The sequence below is a fragment of the Ascaphus truei genome, chromosome 9 (genome assembly GCF_040206685.1).
Source record: "Ascaphus truei isolate aAscTru1 chromosome 9, aAscTru1.hap1, whole genome shotgun sequence".
NCBI lineage: Eukaryota > Metazoa > Chordata > Amphibia > Anura > Ascaphidae > Ascaphus > Ascaphus truei.
Genome location: NC_134491.1, coordinates 65,566,529 through 65,592,157, shown reverse-complemented (window position 1 = coordinate 65,592,157; position 25,629 = coordinate 65,566,529). Strand labels below are relative to the sequence as shown.

At 44.0% G+C, this 25,629-nt stretch overlaps 1 protein-coding gene across 2 annotated transcripts in view; it reads right to left on the bottom strand.

The window, feature by feature from the left end:
* CTTNBP2NL (CTTNBP2 N-terminal like) overlaps positions 1-25,354 on the bottom strand; it is a 69,448-nt gene extending 44,094 nt beyond the window's left edge. Inside the window, exon 1 of one of the 2 annotated variants that reach the window (XM_075615270.1) lies at positions 25,255-25,354. The gene's annotated coding sequence lies outside the window, so the exon portion shown is untranslated. Of the gene's footprint in view, positions 1-16,098; positions 16,118-25,254 lie in introns of those variants that run through there. The other variant, XM_075615271.1, reaches the window with a different exon arrangement.
* Positions 25,355-25,629: the final 275 nt, after the last annotated feature.

Here is a 25,629-nt window from a genome sequence, read left to right as displayed (position 1 = left end):
GTGACTCCCTAACTGCTCCGTGACTCCCTAACTGCTCCGTGACTCCCTCCGTCAGCCTCGATGACGTTGTAGATGCCCAAATATGGATATGTCACTATTCGGGCATCTACGATATCCAGGCTCAGGGGAGTCACAGAGGCAGACGCGATGACCCCCACAAAGGCCCCCAAGTGAGTCGCATTCACATTTCAACATAACATCCTGCTAAATGAAATATTTTAATGCTACAGAAAAACATTTCCCCTGTCTCTTTTGTTAAACAGCACCGCAGTTTTGTTTTAACGCCATATCAGTACTGATTATAAACGCTGTCGGCAGAATACATGCTCACAGGTTTCTTTCTGCAACAACATGAATACTCTGTTAGGAACCTGGATTAAGTCTGGATCTCTTTTACTTAATGAGGCCTGACTGAGTACTTGATAGAAAGAGGACTCGCCAAGTATCTCTATTTATAAGGACGCCCTCTTAATTTGTTCGTTGATGTATCAGATGTTCTATTCCCGCAAAAGGTGACACTGCATGCTCATTTGCATGTAATTTCCCAGAATCCCTGGCTGCAGTGGAAGCACTTCATGCTAAGGCATAATGGGGAAAGGCAGGGGGTGCAGACCTGTCTGAGACACGTGAATGTGCTCACAAGGGGTATTTGTATTTGCTGTTCCCTCAAACAAATTCAGATCAATAGGATATGATAATGACCTGTGTTATTCCACGAAACCTTTCTGAAAACAGTAAAAAAAAATATTTTGATCCGTTCTAGGCAACAAATAAAAAGAAAGTTAATTACAAAGATTCTCCAGTGCTGGATACTTTATATACCAGTTGTAGATTCACTGCAGGTTGTGGTAATCTTTAGTGCGGTGATTCCCAAGAGTGGTTGTTTGTCGCCTCAAAAAAAAAATTATGTAATGGTGGAACCCGGGCAGTATAGTGGGTTTCTGACCCTGTGTGGGGACTGCGCACTTAGTTCCCCAAACTGCACCTTAACGTGGGTGGGACAGCTGTTGATTACAGCGGGAGCTTCGAAAATCGCTCCCCACAATGCTTTGTATCCACAGCAGCAATGTATTGTGGGGCGTTACTTTGGAAGTCTGCTGTCTGCACACACACAGGTGTGCAGTATAGGGCCTTATTAAACGTGTGGTTCCCGCACGAGCTCAGGACATTATACTGCCTGGGATCGGACACACTGTTTTGTGAGCAATAGTCTGATAAGTCAGCAATAAGATCTATTACTATGGGGTACGCGGATAAAATATTTTCTAGCAGGGGATGCACAATGTAAAAAAGGCAACTTGATACCACTGGTCTTGTGGAACAAGAAATGTAATTCTTTGTAGGTTCATTTTAAAAGTAATCAGAGCTTCTGAAATCTCACGTGACCTTTTTCCAAGTCTAGTGTCAACACCTTACTAGTCGTAGGTAACAAACAATGGGTGGAAGCCCTAACCGCTTAACGGCCGGTGACTTCAAACAGTGTAAACGAGTGAATCGCTTCATTGCTTCTCAAATCTCAGGGTCAGGGCCACCTTATATATACACATTTTTATTTATTTTTTAAGTGGTGCACAACCTGGGATGTCAAGGAAAATACTTAAATAAATGGGATTTAAAAAAAAACGTATCTATGTAATCCCCTCCTAAAAGGGTTACTAGAAGGTTGGAGTGTATCGGGCCCCACCCGGGGTTGCCATGGGATCATGACATCACGTAGGAGAATATTAGAGAAGGGGAAGGTTCGAGTAGGTTAGGTTCCCGGAAGACAAGAGGAGTGGAGCCTCGGGGAGAGTATTTAGGCATGTTCTTAAAGTAATGTTACTGACCATTAGCCCCTATTTTGTGTTGCAGATAGGGACAGTACCCCTGTTAGTTAGGATCCCAGCAGAAAGCTAAGGGAGTCCAAAAGAGCTAACAAATAGCAAACCGACATGCCACATAGGGCCTCAAGTCAATAGAGCTCCTAACCGCGGATCTGCATTAACATTCCTCTGTCTGAAAGGAAATGGCAGTTATCAAACAGGCCAAATGTCTAGTGGTCACTTTCAACGTTCTCCACTTTTTCAAGATATTACCTTTAAGTGGATGATTTGAAGCATTTACTCAGATATATTTCAGGCACCATCTAACGGAAGTGTCTACAGTTAAAAACTAGTGAACACTGGGTCTGTTAATATCTTTATTATACCACTGTGCTTTCTGTCTTTCTTTATCTCACATGATCGAGATCATTGCTTGAGTCAACGCGCTGGAGGACATTAACTTTTTTCTGTCCCTTACAAAAGGACCCACCAGGATTCCCGTATGGGCCCAGTGCAAACAGGGTTACAGCAAAGAGTATCCTGAAGCAACAAGGCTGGGGGCTGGGTCCAACACAAGAAAGAAACTACGTTAATACACCTCTATTATAGTGATAAGAGTGGGCACTGATGGAAGAAACCGTAATTCTGCATGTTGAATATAAAATCGTGCAACGTCTGGAAATGTGAATGGTCCCCGTGACTGGGCAACTGAATAAAAAAAAACTGTTGTATGACAAAAGTTCCAGGCGCCCATTATCCTACAACCTTGATACCTCTTCGGCCATCCACCAGAATCCAGCACCCCGATTCAAAGTAACCGATGCGGAGTATCCACACGCAGTACACTGATGTCACCTCACTAGAAGCCGGGCAGGGAGGGCTACATGTAGCTGAAAGACTAAGATAGCTGACCCCCACTAAGTGACCTTAACGCTATTTAAAAGTGGATAAATACAATTTGTCTTGGGTTGATGGGTCTTCGCGTCATTAATCTATGAATCAAACCGTAGAACACACAGGAACTCCAGTGTCCACCTCACGATTTTGCCAAGGGCTGTTTGTATGACCCTCTGCGAGAGGTTAGAAAAGCACAAATTGTATCCAGAATCTGTTTCTAAGCATACTATGTGCATTCATATGCAACAAACACACACAATAAATGTTCTCCTCACATCCACAACACAAAACTCCCCATAACCGCCACATATACTAGATTCAAAGCATTATTTCCCATGAAGGGAATCGGCTATTTCAATTACTGTCCCGCCCCCCCCCCCCACATTTAAAATATGCAGAGATAGGTGATAATGATAATAATTGTATTTCAAATAGATGGACTAAAACAATTGCACATCATGGAAAGCTACTTGAAAGATCTTTAAATACAGTTTTGGTAATAAAATATAGTTTTACAAAAATTAACATAGGGGAGGGGGGGGTTCTACCTTTAACCCTATGAGTGCCAGAGGGTCCACGGCCCCTCCGGCACTAGAGATCACATGATCGCTTGGCCACTGATATCAGAACGGAGATGGGGGGAGCCCTACTTCCCTTCAACTTAGAGGTACATCTCCTTCTGAGCCAACCAAACGCGATCTCCCCTAGAATACATAGCAGGAACATGACGTAGCTACTACATTAGGAGTCCAATATAGGGCCAGAACCCATGCTGTCTAAAAGGCCTCCAAAGGGGGTAATGCCGATATATAGTTATTTTTTCTTAAAATTTGTCAACAGAAGATGAAAATTAGCTTTTTAACTAATTAGTAACATTTTCACTCACTCCCGCGTGGGTGTCTACACCAGGGGTGGCCAACTCCAGTCAACGACTGACACACTGATTGAGCCACCTGTGCTGAAGCAGGGATATTCTTAAACCTGACCCTTGAGGACTGGAGTTGGCTACTCCTGGTCTAGACTGTCCTCCACCTGAAATATCTGCCTTCACGCAGGCTGCTTCGGGATTAACCCTTTGCCAGAGCCGGGAGTAGCGATCACTTGGTTGCAACCCCAGTGACGTGAATTAAAGTGGAGAGGGCTCCGTTTCCGATCTCATTCTTCAATCTAACGAGACCTCCCCATAGAAAACAAGAAAAAGAAGCATGACATGCCATGTACATTATAAGGGCTCCTGGCATGAGGGGAGAATGCGGATGAGACCACGAGACACATGAGTGTCTAAACACCGGACAAAGATTACTTTGTTAAAGATACGGACAGGACATTGGAGGGAAGGACATTTTCAGCACATGCTTAACATCACGACTGATTGAGCAGGTTGCATGATGGGGTTTGGGGCGCTATTTAAATGTTGTTTGAAGGGATTATGATTATGCCACTATGTCACTTGATAAAGACCATTACGGTCAAAACGTTGTGTTGGCTCAATAAATGAGTTTGGCTATTCTAAATATGTTGTGCCCCGTGTTCCTTTTATCATCTACCCAGGACCGATTACAGGCTTTCGTTCAAGCACTGGAGCGTAATTGTATCACTTTTTGTTCATATTTTGAGGTGTGCAGCATTTATCTCACTTGTCTGGTGATAGCCCCTGTAACATACAGGACACGTCATAAGGACAGCCTAAGGCAGCCTAAATGAAATGTCACAGCTCTCTTAATCTCCTCTTCTGCTCTTTCCCCCCTTTTTTAATCTCCTGGGGCCCCCTTTTCATTTTACACCAGGCACAGAACACACCAAACTCTTTTGAAAATGGAGCCCCTTGTGCCTGGGGCTACTTAATTCAACATGGTGAATACTCTTCTCTCCAGCTCAGGAAGGTTTAACGTTTACTAGTATAACACGCAGAATGGTAGCAACACTGAGAAATACGCATGGCATTTATTCCTCAGGTGTGTGTGACGAGCTATTATATACATACAGTACATACACACACATTAATTACTTAAGTGGCCTGGATGCACTGGTGGAGCATACATATATAACTGTAGAATACAAGGCACTCACCGGCACTTCATTAAAGTGGCACAAAGAGTTATTTTATTCTTGTATAACATACAGTAGATCGATGTTTCGAAAACTTCAAGAATACATTCTTTATACAAGAATAAAATAACTATGTGTTTCTACTTTAATGAAGAGCCTGTGGCTGCTTTGTATTCTACAGAAATATGCATGTGTGAGATTATATTTATATATATTTTTTTTTCTCGAAACAGCTGACTGAGAGTAGGTTTACTGGCTATGCATCTTAACCCAGGCTATGCTAAAAAGCTGTGCAATACAGCAAGCATAAGCTTATAGGGATCCATGTCAAAATGGATTTGAAGCAAAAGGTGGCACTTTGCGTTTTGCATGTCTTTTCCCAGAATCCCTTGCTACAGTGGAAGCACTGCATGCTGGGCGATAATGGTGAAAGGCAGGGTTGCAGACCTGTCTAAGACATACAAAAATGAGCACACAGTAATATTTCCATTTGCTATTTGCTTTACGGTGGAGGTTTGTCATTTTTTTTTACCCACCATAACTTAAATAATGTGTGGTGGATGCCTGTCAAAAGTTTCAAATTGCAAAGCCAGTATAACCAGCCTCACACTGATGAGACCCAAAAGGTTGAAACAGCTGTCGGTGGGTGGGTTTACTGGCTATGCACTTTAATTGAGGCTGTGCTGAAAAGCTGTGCAATGCAGCAAGCATAAGCTTATAGGGATCCATGTCAAAATGGATTTGAAGCAAAAGGTGGACTATGTGCTCATTTACATGTCATTTCCCAGAATCCCTTGCTGTAGTGGAAGCACTGTATGCTGGGCGATAATGGTGAAAGGCACGGTTGCAGAGAACCTATGATATTCTCATCATACAGTAGTAACATCTCTGCTTGTTAGCCAAATTAAACAGCTCAGGTGCTAACCAAACTTTGGAACTTTATATCCTAGAGGGTGCTGCAGAGTATGTGTGTGTGCATAGAGGGGGTGCTGCAGAGTGTGTGTGTGCATAGAGGGGGTGCTGCAGAGTGTGTGTGTGTATAGAGGGGGTGCTGCAGAGTGTGTGTGTGCATAGAGGGGATGCTGCAGAGTGTGTGTGTGCATAGAGGGGGTGCTGCAGAGTGTGTGTGTGCATAGAGGGGGTGCTGCAGAGTGTGTGTGTGCATAGAGGGGGTGCTGCAGAGTGTGTGTGTGCATAGAGGGGGTGCTATAGAGGGGGTGCTGCAGAGTGTGTGTGTGCATAGAGGGGGTGCTGCAGAGTGTGTGTGTGTGTGTGTGTGCATAGAGGGGGTGCTGCAGAGTGTGTGTGTGCATAGAGGGGGTGCTGCAGTGTGTGTGTGCATAGAGGGGGTGCTGCAGAGTATGTGTGTGTGCGTAGAGGGGGTGCTGCAGAGTATGTGTGTGCATAGAGGGGGTGCTGCAGAGTGTGTGTTTGTGTGTTTAGAGGAGAGCTGCAGTGTGTGTGTGTATGTATACACACGTCTAGCCCCACCTCCCGATCGCAGACAACTTGGAAATCCCCTGCTCAGCTGTGTCGGCACACACATCAGCTGTTGAACGCAGAGTGCGCTTTCTTTCACAGCGTCACTGCTCCCCTGGGACACTGAATAAAATCGCAATAAAAACAGCTTGGATTACTCCTTTAAAGCAACTACAACATATTTCAAATTTGTTAAAACTTGACAAATTCTATTATTGTTAAAGTGACGTTGTTATGATAAACACAGAATAAAGGAATGTCTACTACTGTTCTACCGGGTCCTGAGGGTGCCAGGTACCGGGAATATAGGGCGCAATTTGCAGTCCGGGTAGCTTTGGCTTGCCTGCAGCAGACAGCGGAGGGTGAGGAGGACCACTACGGAGGGTAAGAAGGACCACTGCGACATCGTGGGAGCAGCGGCAGGCATCCTGGTGGCGGTGGCAGCAGAGGACGTCCTTGTTGAGCCGGTTGGAGCAGCAGAACACATCACAGCTGATGTCGGTGGGAGCCGGGGGAACATGTGACCGGAGCAGGAGTGTTACTATTGGACAGCCAGCTCCTCCCCGGCTGCCCAATAGTAAAACTCCTGCTCCGGCCACATGTTTCCCAGCTCACATCGTCATCAGCTGTGATGTGTTCTGCTGCTCCAACCGGCTCAACAAAGACGTCCTCTGCTGCCACCGCCACCAGGATACATCCTCTACTGCCACCGCCACCAGGATACGTCCTCTGCTGCCACCGCCACCAGGATACATCCTCTACTGCCACCGCCACCAGGATACGTCCTCTGCTGCCACCGCCACCAGGATACATCCTCTACTGCCACCGCCACCAGGATAAGTCCTCTGCTGCCACCGCCACCAGGATACATCCTCTACTGCCACCGCCACCAGGATACGTCCTCTGCTGCCACCGCCACCAGGATGTCTGCTGCTGCTCCCAGGCGACCAGGATGTCACCGTGGTCCTCCTCACCCTCTGTCGCCGGGTGCAGGTAAGTGTTCGCTGCTCTGTTCCTGCCGTTCTCCAAGAGGAGGACCAAGGGAGCAGAGTAGAAAGGAAGTTATCCGGGACCAGCCCTATGCTGCCGGGTCCGGATAATTTGTAGGTAGTTAAAATAGTGTTGGGTATGCCGGGTACCAGGTAATTTCCGGGTACTCGGTACATCACAAAGGTCTACACTACAAGTAGGTATGTTTGTTGCTTGTGCCAAGTGAAAACATGGCTATAGAATTACTCCTGTGATTTAAATTACATTTTGTATTATAACTTGTATGTTGTAGTTTGACTGAAGTACACGCAGAGCTTATGAGACAGGAATGCTGGGAGTTACAATGGTTATTTAAGAGCAGAACATGCACATGGTCATACATTTAGATATTAGAGCAGTGTTTCCCAACCGGGTGTCCGCGGCACCCTGGGGTTCCGTGAGACGACCAAAACGGTGCTGTGGGACTCCCCCGATCTCCCAGAGCAGGGAGAAAGCCGGTTAGTTGCTCAGGGGCTGGGCAGTTTCATCCACCATGATTGGCTGCTGCTGCGTAATGCAGCCAATCAGGAGGTGTAGTCAGGAGCCATGGGGCTGGAGCTAAGCAGAGTAGGAAGCAGCATGGGCAGTAGAGGTGAGGCTTGGTGTGTGTCTTACATGACTGTTTCTGGTCTCTCTGCCCCCTCTTGTCTCCTGAGACTGCCTCTTCTTCTGTGACCAGAGTTGCCACCTCTCCGGGTTTGACCCGGAGACTCCGGGTTTTGGGTACTTACCTCCGGGCTACGAGTTGCCGTTGTCAATCTCCGGTTGGCGGCGGGGTGCGGTGTGGCAGCGTCTCCGACATTCTCCGTTATTTCCCTGCAACTTTCCCCCTTCAACTGCAGTGAACATGGCTGCGCGGCGTCAAATGATGCCGCGTTGCCATGGCAACCGGACGCTACGTGGTGTCACGTTGCCGTGGCAACGCGGCGGCGTGTAGCGGCATGACATCACGTAGCATCCAGGTTGCCATGGCAACGCTGCATCATTTGACGCCACACATCCATGTTCTCTGCAGTTGGAGAGGGAATTGCCGCAGGATGCCGGGAAACGCCGCCGGCGCACCACGCCGCCAATTAAGGGTTTTTTTTTTCTCTCCGGGTTGGCCTTCAGTAGAAGGTGGCAACCCTGTCTATGGCTGACTGCCCTGTTGTATGGGTGCCTCAGAAACTGAGCACTGTGACTAGGTGTGCCCCGGGAGAAACAAGGCTGCAAACCACTGAGTTAGTATCACGGGAACTGGGGAATTTCCTTAGTGTTTAAAATAGAACAATTCAGCTCCAGAAGAGCCCCCAGCTTCCAAAATAATGATCACCTGAGATCGCAAGGTGAGATTGCAACCCCAAAAATGCTTACAGAAGGACAGAGGTTTGAAAATGTTAAAGTACAGAGGCCCTGCAGTTGGATAAATATGAAGCATCAGGACTAACAAAGTATATTGCTGGCCCTTCTGGTAACGAATGGATTAAACATGACCGCGATTCATTCATTTTCGCTCAATATGAGGAGGACTGAACCCCTCAAGCAGGTGTGGCCAACTCCAGTCCTCAAGGGCCACCAACAGGTCAGGTTTTCAGGATATCCCGGCTTCAGCACAGGTGGCTCAATCAGTCAACTGAGCCACCTGTGCTGAAGCAGGGGTGTCCTGAAAACCCGACTTGTTGGTGGACTTTGAGCACTGGAGTTGGCCAGCCCTGGGTTAAAGGAATCCCGAAAGTTCAGTGGTTTGCTGGTTGAAGGAGTCAGGGCCTGAATGGTTCATTCAATCAGTAAGGATTCTTCCGGGAAACTGACACCAAACACGGAATGTTTATCTGCCAAAACCAACAATAGCGTGTTAATTGTTTAAACATTTCAAACTTAATTGAGCATGAACATTTCATTGGGATCCGAGGGTGCCAGCTCTGTTTCCACAAACAGAAGGGTATAGGGCACCTGCCATTTCAGAAGAAATTAGTGGTACTGTGACTGGCTAGAGGAGACACTAGTTTACATAAAGAGGTACAGGCATACCCCGCATTAACGTACACAATGGGACCAGAGCATGTATGTAAAGCGAAAATGTACTTAAAGTGAAGCACTACCTTTTTTCCACTTATCGATGCATGTACTGTACTGCAATCGTCCTATATGTGCATAACTGATGTAAATAACGCATTTGTAACAGGCTCTATAGTCTCCCCGCTTGCGCACAGCTTCGGTACAGGTAGGGAGCTGGTATTGCTGTTCAGGACGTGCTGACAGGCGCATGCGCGAGCTGCCGTTTGCCTATTGGGCGATATGTACTTACTCGCGAGTGTACTTAAAGTGAGTGTCCTTAAAGCGGGGTATGCCTGTAAATAGTATTTAATTTGTATTAATGGTAAAATAATACAAAGTGAGGTTTTTGGTTTAACCCTTTGGGTGCCCACGGTCAAGCTACTATGTGATGGGATCTGGCACTCCCGCGGCGTAGTAATGTTAAGCTAATTGCCTGGTTTTGCCAGGGCCCCTTCGGCACTCACAAGGTTAAAGCAAATCCAAGTTCGGGATTACTGAGTAGTGCTCTGTTCCTCCACATTTAGGTTATTTTTGTATTAAAATCAGCAATCCTCCTACTCACGTTTTCACACAGCCAAAATAGTACCGCGCTATTTTCTGTTCCGAAGACCAAGCGGTATTTGTCTGTTTATGTGCCACTGTCCCTTAGTCCCACTAGCCAATGGGAAGCCGCAATGTCATCACAGCATGGATATTGCATGTAAATTGCAATTAAATTCTTAGTAATAAAAATAGTACTAAAAATAATTAGCATTGATCTGGTAGGAAAAACTGAGACGGAATTGCGCAGAAAAGGCAAAACAAAAAGTATTTGTGCATTCCTGAACCATGTGAACTGTCACAAAAGGGAAATATAAGGACATCTGTGCAACTATGTGCCAAATATCAGTTCCTGCCGCGGGGAAAGAGGTCGGGAAACATTGCCCCACCGTCTGTGAGTTACTCCCTTTATTTGACGGCCGCCCTGAGTTTCGATTTAGAAGCAACAAGGAGAATTTGCATCAGAGCTCAGGGCTTTACAAGCACAATAAACACTGCCAGGCTTCCACACCTCCGCCCACACGGCTGTGATTCAGAGGCTGCATACACCTGGCCAGCCAGAGATATGGTGTGTGTGTGTGTGTGTGTGTGTGTGTGTGTGTGTGTATCTATACAGACACACACACACACACACAGGTAGTCCTCGGTATCCAACAGTCCAGTTTCTGTCGAATGGCTTATCCGATGCCGAATAATGCAGTGCGCTGGACGTATTATCCAACGTCGGAACTGCTTCGGACACGGATTAACATGGACCCGCAATCCGACGGTCCATTATCCGATAGCGGTTTGCGGGACGGATTCCAGCGAATAAGCGAGGACTGCCTGTACACGTATACACACACACACACGCACACACGCACGAACTCCAGCACTGCCAAAACAAGGTTATGTTGCTCATGAAAAAGATAAGTCACGTAAGAAGAAAAAAATCAGGCACTCAAAGGACTTTTCAGAAAAATTTTAAGGGTTTATTTAAGGATCCATATAAATAATTTAGACCCTTTACACATATATATATATATATATATATATATATATATATATATATATATATATAACACATAGCCCCAGCCGGATATACACCATCTGGGGCTAATAACAAGAAATTCAGACCAGGATTTGGGAATCCGGGCCACATTTCCATGCAGCCCCAGTACCCAGTATCCAAGCAGGTGCTGCTGTAATCAAACACCCTTAAGAACCCAGAGGGAGCCGTGCTCACTGATACTGGTGTGGGGAGGAGGTGCTCCCTGCTGCAGTGCCCAGGGTCAGGAAAAGCTTTGTTTGGGAGAATCCCTTTGCTTGGAGAAGTAAGCTTACACACACACCTCAGCTGAGCGGGCAGAAACTGGTTTAGCTGGGCCTGGCAGTAGAATTAGTTTGTTCTAGGCTGGTAAGGCAGAGCGTCAGTAAGTGATAAGTCAGTAGCTTTTTATTTTATTATTTGTTTTGTCACTTTTAAAGTGCCAGGGGCCAATTCATGTTGCCCAATAACACAGCAAAAGTGATATTCGTGTGTACTCATAACACCTGCTTTGGCAGTGCCAACTCGCGTAGAAAGATGTGACTTCGGGGACCCTGAGTGTACACCTAGAGATATGTATATCTCCACTGCTGGATGAAGCTTCCCCAATGATTTTCTAGGTGCTGCAGTTTCAAACCTCTCCTCCATGTTGCTCCATCTTTCTTTTCGTCATTGTCCTGGTCTTTTGATATCCCTTGGGATTCAGTGGAGTGCCATCTTTGTCCAACAATGGTAATTTCTTCTTGCACTGTGTTCAGCCCACAGCCATTTGAATTTCTTAACCTTTGTAGTTGTGCGTGCATCCTTTATCCTGCCACTTAGGGTAATACCCAGCATACATCTCTCCATACTAGTTTGCATTGTCTGAAGCTTCTGAGTTGTCTTCACATTTAGGGTCCAAGTTTCACGTCCATGCATGAGCAGAGGCAAACACTTTCCTTTTGAGGCACAGTAGAAGGCTCCCTTCTTCGACTGTCTAATTTCTCTCAAATGCGCTCCATCCCATCTTTATTCTGCTATTTATTTCATTTGAAAACTTCCCATACATTGATACTTGCTGGGAAAAGTAGACCGTCTTCAACTTGCTCTATTCTATTTATTTTGGTCTTTGTAGAGTTGACTAATCTGTTGAACAAAACTTTGATCTTGCTGAGATTCATATGGCCCACCTTCTTAGGCTACGTCTATACTTACTAGGACGGAACGGAGGGGAGACGGTCCCACGCTGCGCCATCACATGTATTGTCCTCTTTGAGGATACCTATAGATGGCGCCAGAGCGCACATCAGCCAGAGCTCAAAACAGCGAGAAATTGAAGAAGACAGAGGCAAGTGATTTATTGCGCGATGGCATGATCACGTGACCTGTCTCCTCCAATCAAAGTAAAGTTACATTTTCAAAGTGATGCCATTTTTCTTTTTTGGATGCCGGTGGTAAGCACACACAACACAAACACACAACACAACACACACACAAACAAACAACACAACACACGCAAAAAATTAAAGTTAGTTACTTTCCAGACAGGGGGAAATAACACAAGTCTTCAGATGCTGCATTTGAAAAAATGCCGGTGGATCGGGAAGTGATGTCCGCGCCGGACTGTCATTGCCACGCCTATTGACACGCCCCCAAAATCGCGCCCGCTGCATACCCTGCAAAGCCATGAAAACGCTCAGGCTTCAGCAAGAGTATCGCAGCGTGAGTGCGCCCCCCCTCCGTTCCGCTCCGTCTTAGTAAGTATAGACGTGGCCTTAAATTGTATAGTGAGTTCTCCGATTTTGTTGCTTGAGGTTGTGACGGGGCCTTAACGCCTGACTAAAAAGGGCTCCAAATAGAAAACCGGTGACGGCTGAGTCCAGCAGGGCGCTGCTTAATTGCAGCTACAGACAATTGGCCAATCTCCACCTGGCTCATCAGTCAGGTAGAAAATCCTCCTGCAGAAGATGTCTGTAGCACTAAGGAAGTGTGTGCTGTCAGAGAGATCAAAGGGAACCAGACCCCCTATTCCAGGACACAGTGGTCCCTGGAACCCGCCAGAGGGTGCCCCCCACTGACACCAACCAAGACCTGGACTGATGTAAAGAGCCCCTGATAACAAGTACCCCTTTGGGTCAGAGGTTGGCAAGAGGCCTATCCTCCCAGCCCTGTAGATAGGGACGGGGACGTATGAGTTAGCCCTTACACAGGGATAGGCTGTTTTGTTTATTTATATGCTGCCTTAAAGCACTGTACTGTTTGACGGTACGGGCTGAATAAAAGCCAAGGCTTATTTTCACCAATCTATGTCTCCCCGGTTATACCTCTGCACATGTCTCCTACAGAAGATTCTGGACTTGTGGCAAAAATACGTCCCCTCCAAACGTAGTACTAACTATTCATTTTGATTCCTTTTTTTTTTTTCCCAATTCAATGTCCTGAACTATTCAGGTGTTGCTGTGAAAAGATTAGGTGAAACGGACTGTTCCACCCTTGCTGATCCGTATGTCCTTCATGTAATCTAATGGTTGATATTGCATTCTTGTAAATGTTCCTAATAATAATTAATGTATGCTTCTTCAACATACATTGTTGTCTTAATGCCTTAAACTGCTGGAGGTGAAGACAGAATCAAATGCTTTTTGTAATCTACTACTCCTAAACGGAGTGGTCAGTGGAAGATTTCCTATTAGGCCCGGGCCTAAAGTGGCACAATTTGGAGGAGGCTTGCCGCTGCTGCGCAGCACATGCGTGATCGGCAAGCTCGTTATAATAATAATAATAATAATAATAATAATAGCATGTTCTTGTATAGCGCTGCTAGTTTTACGTAGCGCTTTACAGAGACATTTTACAGGCTGAGGTCCCTGCCCCGTGGAGCTTACAATCTATGTTTTTGGTGCCTGAGGCACAGGGAGATAACGTGACTTGCCCAAGGTCACAAGGAGCCGACACCGGGAACCAGACTCCCCTGCTTCACACTCAGTGCCAGTCAGTGTCTTTACTCGCTGAGCTGCTCCTTCTCCTTATGTCACGTTGCCATGGGAACAGGAGGGCGGCATCAGGTAAGTGCCTAAGGGCACCATTTTTTTTTTTTTTAAATCCGCTACTAGGAGTGAAAGATCTTGTACGACTTGGATGTGCACAGTCTATTGTGTTGTATCTCCCACTTGTCTACTGGGCAAGTCCAGGGCCTATTGCAGCCGATTTAGTGCGCATCTTCATTACAATCTTGTAAGTGATTGGTCTGTAGTTCTTGACGTCTGCTTTGTATCCTTTCATGTGGATGAGGAGAATTATGGCATTGCGCCAGAGTTTTGCAAGGATTTTCTCTACATTCTCCACTTCTTTCAAGACTTCAGTTCCATCTTCTCCGGGGAGTATTCCCATTCTTCATGGATTGTATTTTTATCTTGGTGGTAAGAACACGTTTTAAAAATGTCAGCTCCTTGGGCAAATCACATTATCCCCTAAAATGAGAGTGTAAGCTCTTCAGAGCAGGGATTTGTTGAACGCATGGCTACATACGCAGTCAGTACAATCTTAAAAAAAAAAATGTATTTCCACACTCTTTAGGTTTCTATTAAACATTATATATATATTTTTTACATTTGTGTTGTGCAATCAAGTGAATCTCTCTTGGAGGACTTATCTTGATCCGTTCGTTTTCTTTTTAATAATCATTACCTACTCACAGCACTGCACCCACAAAGTAATCACAAGACTATATTTGTCTATCATACAGCACCTTTAAGCATTGATTTATAGTGAAGTTGATTAACTTCAATGTGTTCACACACACACACACACACACACACACACACACACACACACACACACACACACACACACACACACACACACACACACACACACACACACACACACACACACACACACACACACACACACACACACACACACACACAGCTATTGGTTTTAAAAACATAAGCTGTTAGGTTCAATTCCTGTCTGTAACTACCAGTGTGATCTTGGTCAAAACCCTTTATTTTCAAAACAAACTTGAAAGCGAGATGCTCTTTTTGTATGTATGCAGTTCTGAGAATCTCATCATAAACTTCTTGGCAATGCCCCCCAAATATAGCCACTGTGGTTACCAAGAGAAAAGTTACAATGGGCGAAGTTTTGGCTTTCTATTGGTATCTCTGGTGGCCATATCTTCACGGACTAGTATTCTTGAATGGAAAATTAAGGGGTTATTTTAGCAGGGTGGACTCTGGAAACAAGAGGCGTAGATTAATTCTGTGAGACACCACCAGAGCCTCTAAGGTAAGGCCATTTTCTCCCGGCCCCCCTCCACACCCAAAAAGGCTGTAAGTATACCAATCTTCAGAATGCCACTATCCATAGCCCACTCTATTAAAAGTTTGTGACGAGTGAGGGCTGGCTTACAAAAGCTCACAGCATAGTAATACATGGGGTTTTATTCAATAAACTGTTATCGTGCCAATCGGGGACTATCGCACAAGCTTCCATTAACTTGCATGTTTAATGCTCTTTAATGAATTACTCTTAGGCCCGGATCCAGAAGAGGCTGTTATGCTTGAGAACACCTCAGCTCACATTCATATAATGGGGAGTAAAGGTGTGCCAAAGCTTAGCACCCTTCTTTGAATCTGGGCCTACAGTATGTGTTGTCCTAGCCTCCAGATAAAAGGCATTGTAACTGCTATGCCTGAAATGTTGTTGCAAAGCCATACCGAAGTATCCTTCAAACTGTAGTATTGCTATTTGGAGGGGGTCATTTGTAATGACTGTTACCGCTGCTCAGTAAATTGGTATGCACAATAACCATGACCACACCTCTTAGGATTCTTAGTCATGTGAAATGTAACTCACTTGATACCTAGGAATGTCTAAGATGTGATAAACACAGGAAGAATCCAGCATCATTAAAGTAAAACTGACTTGTACAGAACATGACACCTCAAGTAGCAAGGACTTGGCCCATTGCTGGAGATTTTTCTGGCCTCTCTGGCACTGACGGGGTTAAGCAACATTGCTACACACCTGCGCCCACCACCCCCACACGCACTCACATGCAGTACTAACCCATGCACTTGTCTTAATATCTCGAGACCACAGGTTCAACTTTTGGGAGATAAAATTGGCCGCCTATGTTGCCATGGCACTTGTAAGCACCCAATAGCTGGTTAAGGGGATCTCCATCCAAAATCTGTTATATAAAAGAGCACCGATTACAAGCGCTGCCTGAAATTGTTTCTGAAATCTACTGACCTGATCGATTTACGTTTGGTGCATCAGGGGGTCTCTGGATACTATTGCTTCTCCCAGAATCCCTTGCTTGTTACAGTTACATAGATGAGATTGAAAAAACACATGCGTCCATCAAGTTCAAACTATGCTAAATTTAGACAACAGATACTTTATCCTATATCTATATTTACTTATTGAGCCAGTATCCTATGTCTATATTTACTTATTGAGCCAGAGAAAGGCAAACAAAAAAACCCCAGTGACATCATCCAATGATATCTCATAAAGGGAAAAATAAATTCCTTCCCGAGTCCAAGAATTGGCAATCAGATTAATCCCTGGATCAATATCCTTCCCATGTATACTTATTTGATATATCCCTGTATACCTTTCCTTTCTAGAAAGATGTCCTACCTTGCTTGTCTAATACTCATTGCTTAACTCTCCTTTCCATGTGAAGGCAGTGACACAGAATTAAAGCATAATCTAATTTGATCTGCCATGTTCAAGAAAGTTTAGAAGGGGACAGGCCAGTGAGGATGGATGAACTTTCAGAAGGTAGGAATAAGCAAACCTTGTTTCCCTTTCTTTAGGATAAAGGTGCAATCCCACATACTTGGCAGAAAACCACTTTCTACAGAAAAACAATCTTAATGGCTTCCTTAAACAAGGCTAACAGGGCTATGAGCAAATATTTGGCTGATTTTTGTTTCTTTGGGAATTGGTTACAAATTGCATTTCTTTGGCACCTGTGAATAGGGGATTGTTTGTCAATACAGTTCTTTCTTTTATCCAACTGTCTGTCTTTATTAGAGAGCCAATACAGATAAGACAGGGTTAATGAGGAAGGCTTCGATTGTGCAAACTCTTGTTGAACACAACAATACACTATAAAGGTAGCAGGTACAGGTGATCAAACCCCTCCTACATACTTACACAGGTGTCAGATGTTGGTAGAAAAGGCATCAATTGGCCCGAGTTGATCCCTACCAATGGGTCACTTCCATTGGTCCTAAGGGGGGGGGGGGACTGCCATATTCAACCCCAGCACTGTGATTTTATTAGTTTAAAGAGTTTTTCAAGGAGATCCTGAAGCTGGGAAGAGACGGCATACAATGACTAACTATATACATTCAGGATCTGTTTACTGAATGGAAACTTCAGCCCTCTGACTCTGGGTCACGGAGGAATTCATAGAAAACAAACACGCTCCATTCATGCCTAAATTTAGCTTGGATGCCATACGGTTTCAATCAGATGTCCCAAATCGCTAACAAATTAAGTGTCGCTGAAACTATGAAGACCCTAAAAAAGGAATATTGGAGGTCGCCTACACTGTACCCATTCATTTTAACTTCTTAATGATGCCCTTTTCCATTTGCAGTGTTTGAACCCCTAAAGCAACTGATACTCAATAACGCACAGTGCACACATCTCTCACACACATTACATGTAGCGTAAACACACACTATACAATGATACTTACAGACCCTTACATGCTTATATACTGTTATATAGGGCTGATAATGGAAGAATGGGCATTTTTTTCCTTGGATACTTCACTGGCAGTTAAGAGGAATGTATAGGAAAAAAATCTTGAATACAGTTACAACCCCCTACAGCTCACTGCTTTGTATGTCACTTTGATGCATCAGTTTTTTTATAGCCATTGCACTAAAAATAGCTTGTGACTCAATACACTGTTGCAATTGATGTATATCTTGATATCATCTGCTTGACGCAAGCTCTTCATGACGTTCTTTATACAGATGGAGAGCAGTGATACTTACAGGAAAGGGTTGGAACTTTTGCTACATGCATTTCAGCATGCTTGTAAATACCATGGGATGTATTGTGCACCAAGACTGGTGGAGCATATATTATGGATCGTGTATCATCCACAAATGTATTTCTTACACTGCTATATATGAGATACAGGCGGATATATACATAATATGGTGTTGATTCATATCTGGGTAGACATGTTCTTTACTGTCATGATAATGTATATACTGGAAGCCATGAAGATGACGCCTGCCAATGAAGGTCATTTCAGACCTTCAGATTTTGAAGAGACAAAACAAACTGTACAATGTTTTGGGGGATGCAACCCCTTCCTCAGGTACAAAGTGTTTGTGTGTATACACACACACACACTTAACTACCAAAATCTAGTAGCGTGATTGCAATCTGACTTGCATGTTCTGTGAGACCCTAAAATAAGAATACATACAAAGATTTATTTAGAAATAAAAGTATGATCTGTACGACACAATCTAAGTGGAAAAGGAAAACTGTATAATATTAACAATTCTACATGTTATAATGCATCCAAAATAGGATGGCCAGTATCTGCAGAGGTTGTTTAAAAATGTAAAAAATAAACACACACTGCAAGTTTAATAGTACTAGATTAGTCCATTTGAAATACTTCAAGGTTAATAAAAGCACTTCTGAGTAAAATAAACATCTAAATATAAAGTAACCTTGCTAGTTTATCGGAATAATCAATGCCAGACACAGTTATGATGTGCAAGCTATTCTATAAAGGCAGAGCTAACTCCATAGAAAGTGAGGAATACGCTGGAAGTAGAGAGATAGATATCAGGGGTGGACTAAAGTAATAATAAAATAAATACAATTTGGAATCAGCAAACCAGGATAGGTTAATGGTGACTAATAGGTCAGTCAGCAATGTCCAGCAACATAGGCGCCAGGATTATATTTATAGGCACCCAGGATTATTTATTTTTCATATTATAACCTATTATAACATATTATATGTACAACCCTGAGGAAGGTTCCGTTTGCAGGAACCAAAACGTTGGTTTTGTGAGTGTTCAATACATCACTTTGAAGTATATCCCATGTGTGCTGTCGCTCCTTACTGGACCACCATCTGGTAAATTGCCTTTATTATTGTTTATGGGACTGGCATCAGGAGTTCTTATCATATATTTGTGTGCCAGCTGCAATAACAAGTTATACATAAAAAAAAACATTTTTTTACATTGTTTGTCTGTGCGTTATGCATTTTTAAAGATATCGTAACCAAATTTTGATGGTGGGTCCTGAGATGAAGCAGCAGGTTTGTCTGCCTGGATATAATTAAACGCCATTCTGCGTCAAAATGGAGGACTGAACGTTTAAAAACTGCACTGATTTTAACGTGTGTGTTTCATGGTCTTGGAGATATGGCTCTGACAGACATACAGGTTATTTTATTGCCATACATATACACATGTTCAATTGAAGAAGAAAAAAAACTTGGTTAAAGTGCAGTTTAGGTTTGTAAGCCTTCAAAAGTCTGGAAAATTAGACGTTAAGGTGACACGCAACCTTTAACTCCCCCGCCCCATGCTTTGCTGATGTCATCACTGATGTCTCCATACATGACATCACTAATGACATCGCAAATGACATGATCCCATCACATCAGAGAATGGCATCTCATTGAACTTGGCTTGCCCACACCTCATCGAGATCAGAGCAAATCGACTTAGCAATGAAATGAGAAACAAGCTACGATGCAGCTCAGTTGGAACACTATGAAATAACCAATTAACCATTATTAGTTCAAGATCAAGCAACGTGGGGTACTTTCAGCTAGTGTGTGTGTGTGTGTGTGTATTCCAGTTTTAGGTTTTACCAAAAAAAAACACCACCAACTGATCATCTTGGTCTTTTGGTTAAAACCGAAAATTAAGCATCCTTTCCTATTAAATTCCACCACTTGTAGCAGCCCGTCCACCGGTAGGAGACACAGGCTTCACCGGAGAATATGGAGACTAAAAAAAATCCACGATAAACACCAAATTCAAATGTGTGTAAAAAGTGTCATTGTTCAACAGATCAACAGATTATTTTTTTTAATATAAAATGAAAAACACTGTAAAATAAATATATATTTTTTTAAATTGTGTGTGTGGAATTCAAATAACAACATTCTATTTTCTTTTTCCCTTCCAATCATGGAGTGTCTACCTCTCTATTATATACATAAACCTTCTTGATTTCAAGTTCTCATGAGCAGGGCACTCATAAGTCTGTTTGCATTTGTACTGTAGGTCATATAGTTTATGCAATTGTATACTCCCCGTATCATGCTGCGGAATATATTAGCGCGTTACAAATAAACGATAATACATATTGCAGCCAGCCATTGACCATTATTAAGGCCTTTGTTTCCACTCTTGATTTTTTTAAATGTAATCTCTATCTCCCCAAGTCAACTTTTAATTCTCATGGAAGAATCACCAGAGTCCTACAGTATATCTATATATATATATATATATGTCTCAAATAATGTTTGTGTGTGTATGTCTACTGGACAGCTCATTGGCCTGCGGGCCAGGCAGGGAGGAGCCAAGCAGGGAGAAGAGACACACACGCACACTCTCCTCACACCGTGACCACGTGCGCCTCTGACCAACACCACACACACCCCTCTCACGGTGCCCGTCACTCTCCCCCGTCAGCCGGACTGCAGCTCACCTTCCACACACACACCCCCTCCTGGTGGCCTCACTCTCCCCCCTCAGCCGGACCGAAGCCCACCTTTCACACCCTCCCCCTCTCCCACTCCCCCTCACTCTCCCCCCTCAGCCGGACCGCAGCTCACCTTCCCCCCTCCTGGTGGCCGTCACTCTCCCCCCTCAGCCGGACAGGCCCCGCACCTTCCCTGCTGCAAGCTTCCCGGTGGCTCCGCAATAAAATTTTCCGCCTGCACTGGCTCCCGGATGGAGGGGCGGCGCGGCCCTCCTGCCTCAGCCGCAAGCTCCAGGCCCCACCCCCCTCGCTCCCAACGAGGAACGGAGGGGAAGTGCGGCGCGGGTCTCCTGCCCCAGCCTGCCACTCTTGCACCCACCCGCCAACTTCCCGAACCCACCTCCTGCCCCAGCCAGATGCCACAGGGATATCAGTGCCAGGAGGGGAACCGTCTGCCGCCAGGAACCACCACCCAGTCAAGGTAAGTCACCCACCGTCTCTGTATGTACTGTATGTATGTATGTATATATACATACATACATACACACACACACACACACACACACACACACACACACTAAGTGAATTAAGTTTACACCAATGTATAATTAGGTGATTGAAGAACAATTGATAGTGAGTAGAGTTCATTATGTTCAATTAAATAAAGATATTATGCGGGAGAAAGATATCGATCTATGTAGCACAATTTGTAACAACAGATTTTTGGTATAAAGCAATGAGTATCTGGCAGGGTAACAAGGGATTTGAGGATTAGGAGAGTTGCTAAATTCACAGTTTGGAATACTTCACTTCGGGTTCCTTAGCTAGAGTTATAATTCTGTACCATAGAATGTCATTTTATGTTATGTGGCAAAATGTAGTATTCGTAAATATTATGACCAAGTATGGAATGTGATAATATAGGCTTCCCTACGAAGGTGCCTTACCTTCCCCAAAGGACACGTGGCCATTCAACGGCTTATAGCCAGCGGAATTTAGATCTTGGAGGTTCTGGGTTTGGGGTTCTATTTTTGGGTTCAGTTTTCCTGCTGAAGCAGCAGCCAGGGGATTGGTAAATGATTGATAGATCATTAGGGCTTCTCTGTCAGGAAGAGACCCAGATTTACCTTTAAAGGTGCAAGCTCACATAAATCGTCAAAGTCGCTTTTTTTAAGGCCTTTAAGGGGGAAGTGTTTGGCAATTAAGTGTTTTCTTTGCCCATATCCCACCCTGGCCTTACCATAGAGCCAAAAAAGATATGGGGGGGAGGGAGGGGGGTGTTACAAGCTATACAAGCACTTGGTGAACAAACACTGACTTCCCACAAACAGAAGTAGCCAGACAAAATCAAGCCCTTCACTAATCTAACCTGGGTAAAAAATAATAATAAAAAAAAAAAAGGCATAAATTGCCCAGATGAGGAGATCCCTTAAACATGATTACAGAAATTAGTTCACTTTGGTCTTAAAAGGGACTGCCCCTTTAGTGAGTAGCAAAATTATATTCCTGCCCTTTCTGGGCAACAGGTAAAGGACTCCTAACTAAAAGTTAGGGCGTCCCTTTTTATTAGAAGGGGCCCAGATTTACCACAGTCTCTGCATCTATGATGAGGGTATGTTTATTGACAAGCACAGCTTCCCTTTCCAGAAGGGACTCATCCTACCTTCCCTCTACGTAGGAGGCGGTTAATCCCGTCGCCGCCCCAGGTTGTGGTTGAGTATCCAGTAATACAATGGTATGTACGTTGGGTCTGGATGCAGAGAAGTGACGGGCGACTGGTGATTCATTTATTTCTAATATAGCTTGTGTTGATATAAACTGTCCTCCATATGCAAGAGCATTTCAACACGTACACCACATATGGTGTCCCACGTAACAAGATCTTTCTCCCTGTCTGTGGGTGATAAATGCAATCACCTTTTATGACGTTGCTAAGATGTCCACAATAAGCATGGATATGTAGGGTGCAAAGGTCCTAGGGGCGCATTAATAATAATAATAATAATTAATTATTATTTTTTACTCTTTTTATTTATCCTTTTATTATTTTTCTTTTTTTTGTCCGTTATTTTGGCGCCCAATTATTTTTATTTTGCGTCATGCTGGGTGCAGTTGCACCCTCTGCAGCCCCAATAGTTATGCCACTGTTGATTTTGTTTTTTGGGGTGCAAATCTTAAATTTCGCCTAGGGCGCACGAAAACCTTGCGCCGGCCCTGGATATGTGCCTGTTTTCGGATTGACCACGAATGTTTGTTTTCGGAGAAAGTAAGATTGCTGCTTTCATTGTGTGATCCCCGACGTTTCTAAAGGGTTTTTCTTTGAAGAGATTTGGGGGGGAAAGCACTTTTAAATGGTGTTTATGGCCAATTTGTAGGATGCTTGGTAGGTAATACCTTGTAGAATTCTCTTATTGCATGTTGAGGGTTTTTTAGAGCGTAAATAATTTTTCGGGATGCAACCTTATTTTTTTAAACAGAGTAGGTTTTTGTTGTAACCTGTTATCTTTGAGGTAAAGCATCAGCACTGTGGGAAAAGCCCTTATCTGTACTGGAGGTTCTTATCAAATGGCTATAGTGTAAGTAAGCCCTTTATGGTATTTCTAGGATGCCAGCTTTGTGCAGATAATACATTGTTTCTGTCAGTCTTTAAGGTACCTCTCATCAATGTACATTTTATAGAAGCATATTTTTATTTACATCTTTTACCATTAATAGCACAGGGGGTATTATGACAAGAGGGGGGGGGGGGGCGACTTGCTCACACATGGAATATACCCAGGAAAGTCATTGCAAGTTAATGGACCACTTTATACAATTGGCCTGTCCTCCTACACTGTGCTTCTCAAACTCCAGTTTCAGCATATAAATGGTGTCACACAATAGGGAGCAGCCAGAGGAAACCCCTCCCAAGCCTCAGCTTTCCATATATACAAAATGATTCAAAAATATTTCAGTCAGACACTTTTTTTTGTGAAAAAAACATAAATTCATCGCTTACATTCAACTCCATGAACAGGTCACAGCCATTGGCTTATTTTTTCCCTAGGAATCTGTGAAGCTAGAGGGCAAAGCCTTATGGAAATGAATGTCAAACTCGCAGAACAATAATGGGAACTCAGTTGAAATCCGGCTATACACATTGTGGCATTTTGAGATAAAGGTATCCATAAATATGTCACCTCTATTCCTTCCCATGCCAATCTAATACACTTTCTGAGTACCAAAGGGACCAGCCATGCCTTGCAAAGGAAGACGGTACTGGCGGCCCATCTGTAACTCAGGGGGTTAAGAGATATAAGGGATATTCTTGCTGTACTGTAGGGGGCCAACTCCAGTCCTCAATGGCCACCAACAGGCCAGGTATTAGGGATATCCCTGCTTCAGCACAGGTGGCTTAGCCATTCTGACTGCCTGTGTTGAAGCAGGGATATTCTTAAAACCTGGCCTGTTGGTGGCTCTTGAGGACTGGAGTTGGCCACTCCTGTCCTACTTCATCCTTCCAGTACGCAGCCACTAAAGTTAAGAGGGAGAAAGGGAGTCTTTACTGTGCAAACTCTTGTTGAATACAGTGACATCAGACAAAATGCAGAACAGAACTGCAAAGATGCATACCCTAAGCGATTTTAAACCAAGACCTCACAGTCCTCCCCTACTGAAATGACAGGATCTTTTTAAAGTATCTATGGAAAGGGGATTCTGAGCTTAGTAAATCAAAGTAGAAGAAAAGGTAAAAACAGAGCACCAGTGAATATGCCCAAATAAAATAAACCAAGCAGACAGAAACCAGACAATCCCTTAACACAATAGTCCTTATTTACAAGTAGTCTTCTGCAATAGGGCTTCTTATAGCCCCAATCACTGGCAAACTCATCTATTGCACATATTCTGACCATAAGAAATCCTGTGCTGTAAAATACAGAGGCACGTCGTCGTATGACAAACACTGCATGAGCTGAAACATTTTGATGCTGCTGGATATACTTTATTCACAAATGTAATTGATCCTTTTTAGGGTCGAAGAGGCAAACTCTGAACGAAGCATTTTCTCATCTACCGAAAAGATTTTAAACTTGAGAAAAGTGTACGTGTGTGTACGTGTGTACACGTGTGTACGTGTGTGTACGTACATAAGATAAAATTTTAAGGAGCTAAGAAATTGAAAATGACATCTCAGTTCCTCATTAAAAAAAAAAAAAAAAAAATGTTGGCATCTGCTGATGGTGGTACCCTGGGTGTGAAAAGTACTGGTACCCTAATACCACTGCACCGAGATCACGTGTAAGAAATAATATACATATTATATATTGCACACACAGAATATCAGTTTCTATAGGATTCAATGGCAGTGATGACACCAAATATTTCATTATAAAGGTGCCAGTGGGTGCAATAACATGTCCTACATCTGGGATGTGTGTGGGTGTCATATATAGACACACACACACACACGCGTGTGTGTGTGTGTAATACATTTAGATTACACAACCCATCGCCAATCTGAGTTACAATATAACCACTAAGGAGGGAACTGAGCACAATGTTACACTATCAGCACACAGATGTAGGGAGCAGCAGCTCTGTGAGGCCCTCTAATCAAAACGGCTTCATCCCACCCATATGGGCTGAGGCTCCCACCAAGAAACAGTGGGGCCCCTCACCGTGCCCCTGGAAATAAGATTTGTTACTTACACTTCTCCTCCTTTGTTGCAGAATAGGACACCGTAAGAGAAGCTTCCCAGTGAGGTTTCCTCCCAGCCCTACTCAATCAGGACAGCCCTCTGCTTCTCAGAGCCCCATGTAACCAGCACGTGGATTGGTTCTCCTTGGCTACCAGGAGTGATTGGGCCATTCATGCAGAGCTGTGATAGGTCCCATTCATCCCCCTCCTCCCATCCCATGCTAAGTAAGCCCTTTCCCTGTCATTCTGTGGGCTGGAGGCAGCTGGCAGGCAGAAGAAACAATAGGAGCAGTTTGGTTTAAAGTCCCCCCCACCCCCCTCTCCCCTGTAACTACATCTCCATAACAGGATGGTGACATTGAAAATAACCTGTTTTACTATAGATA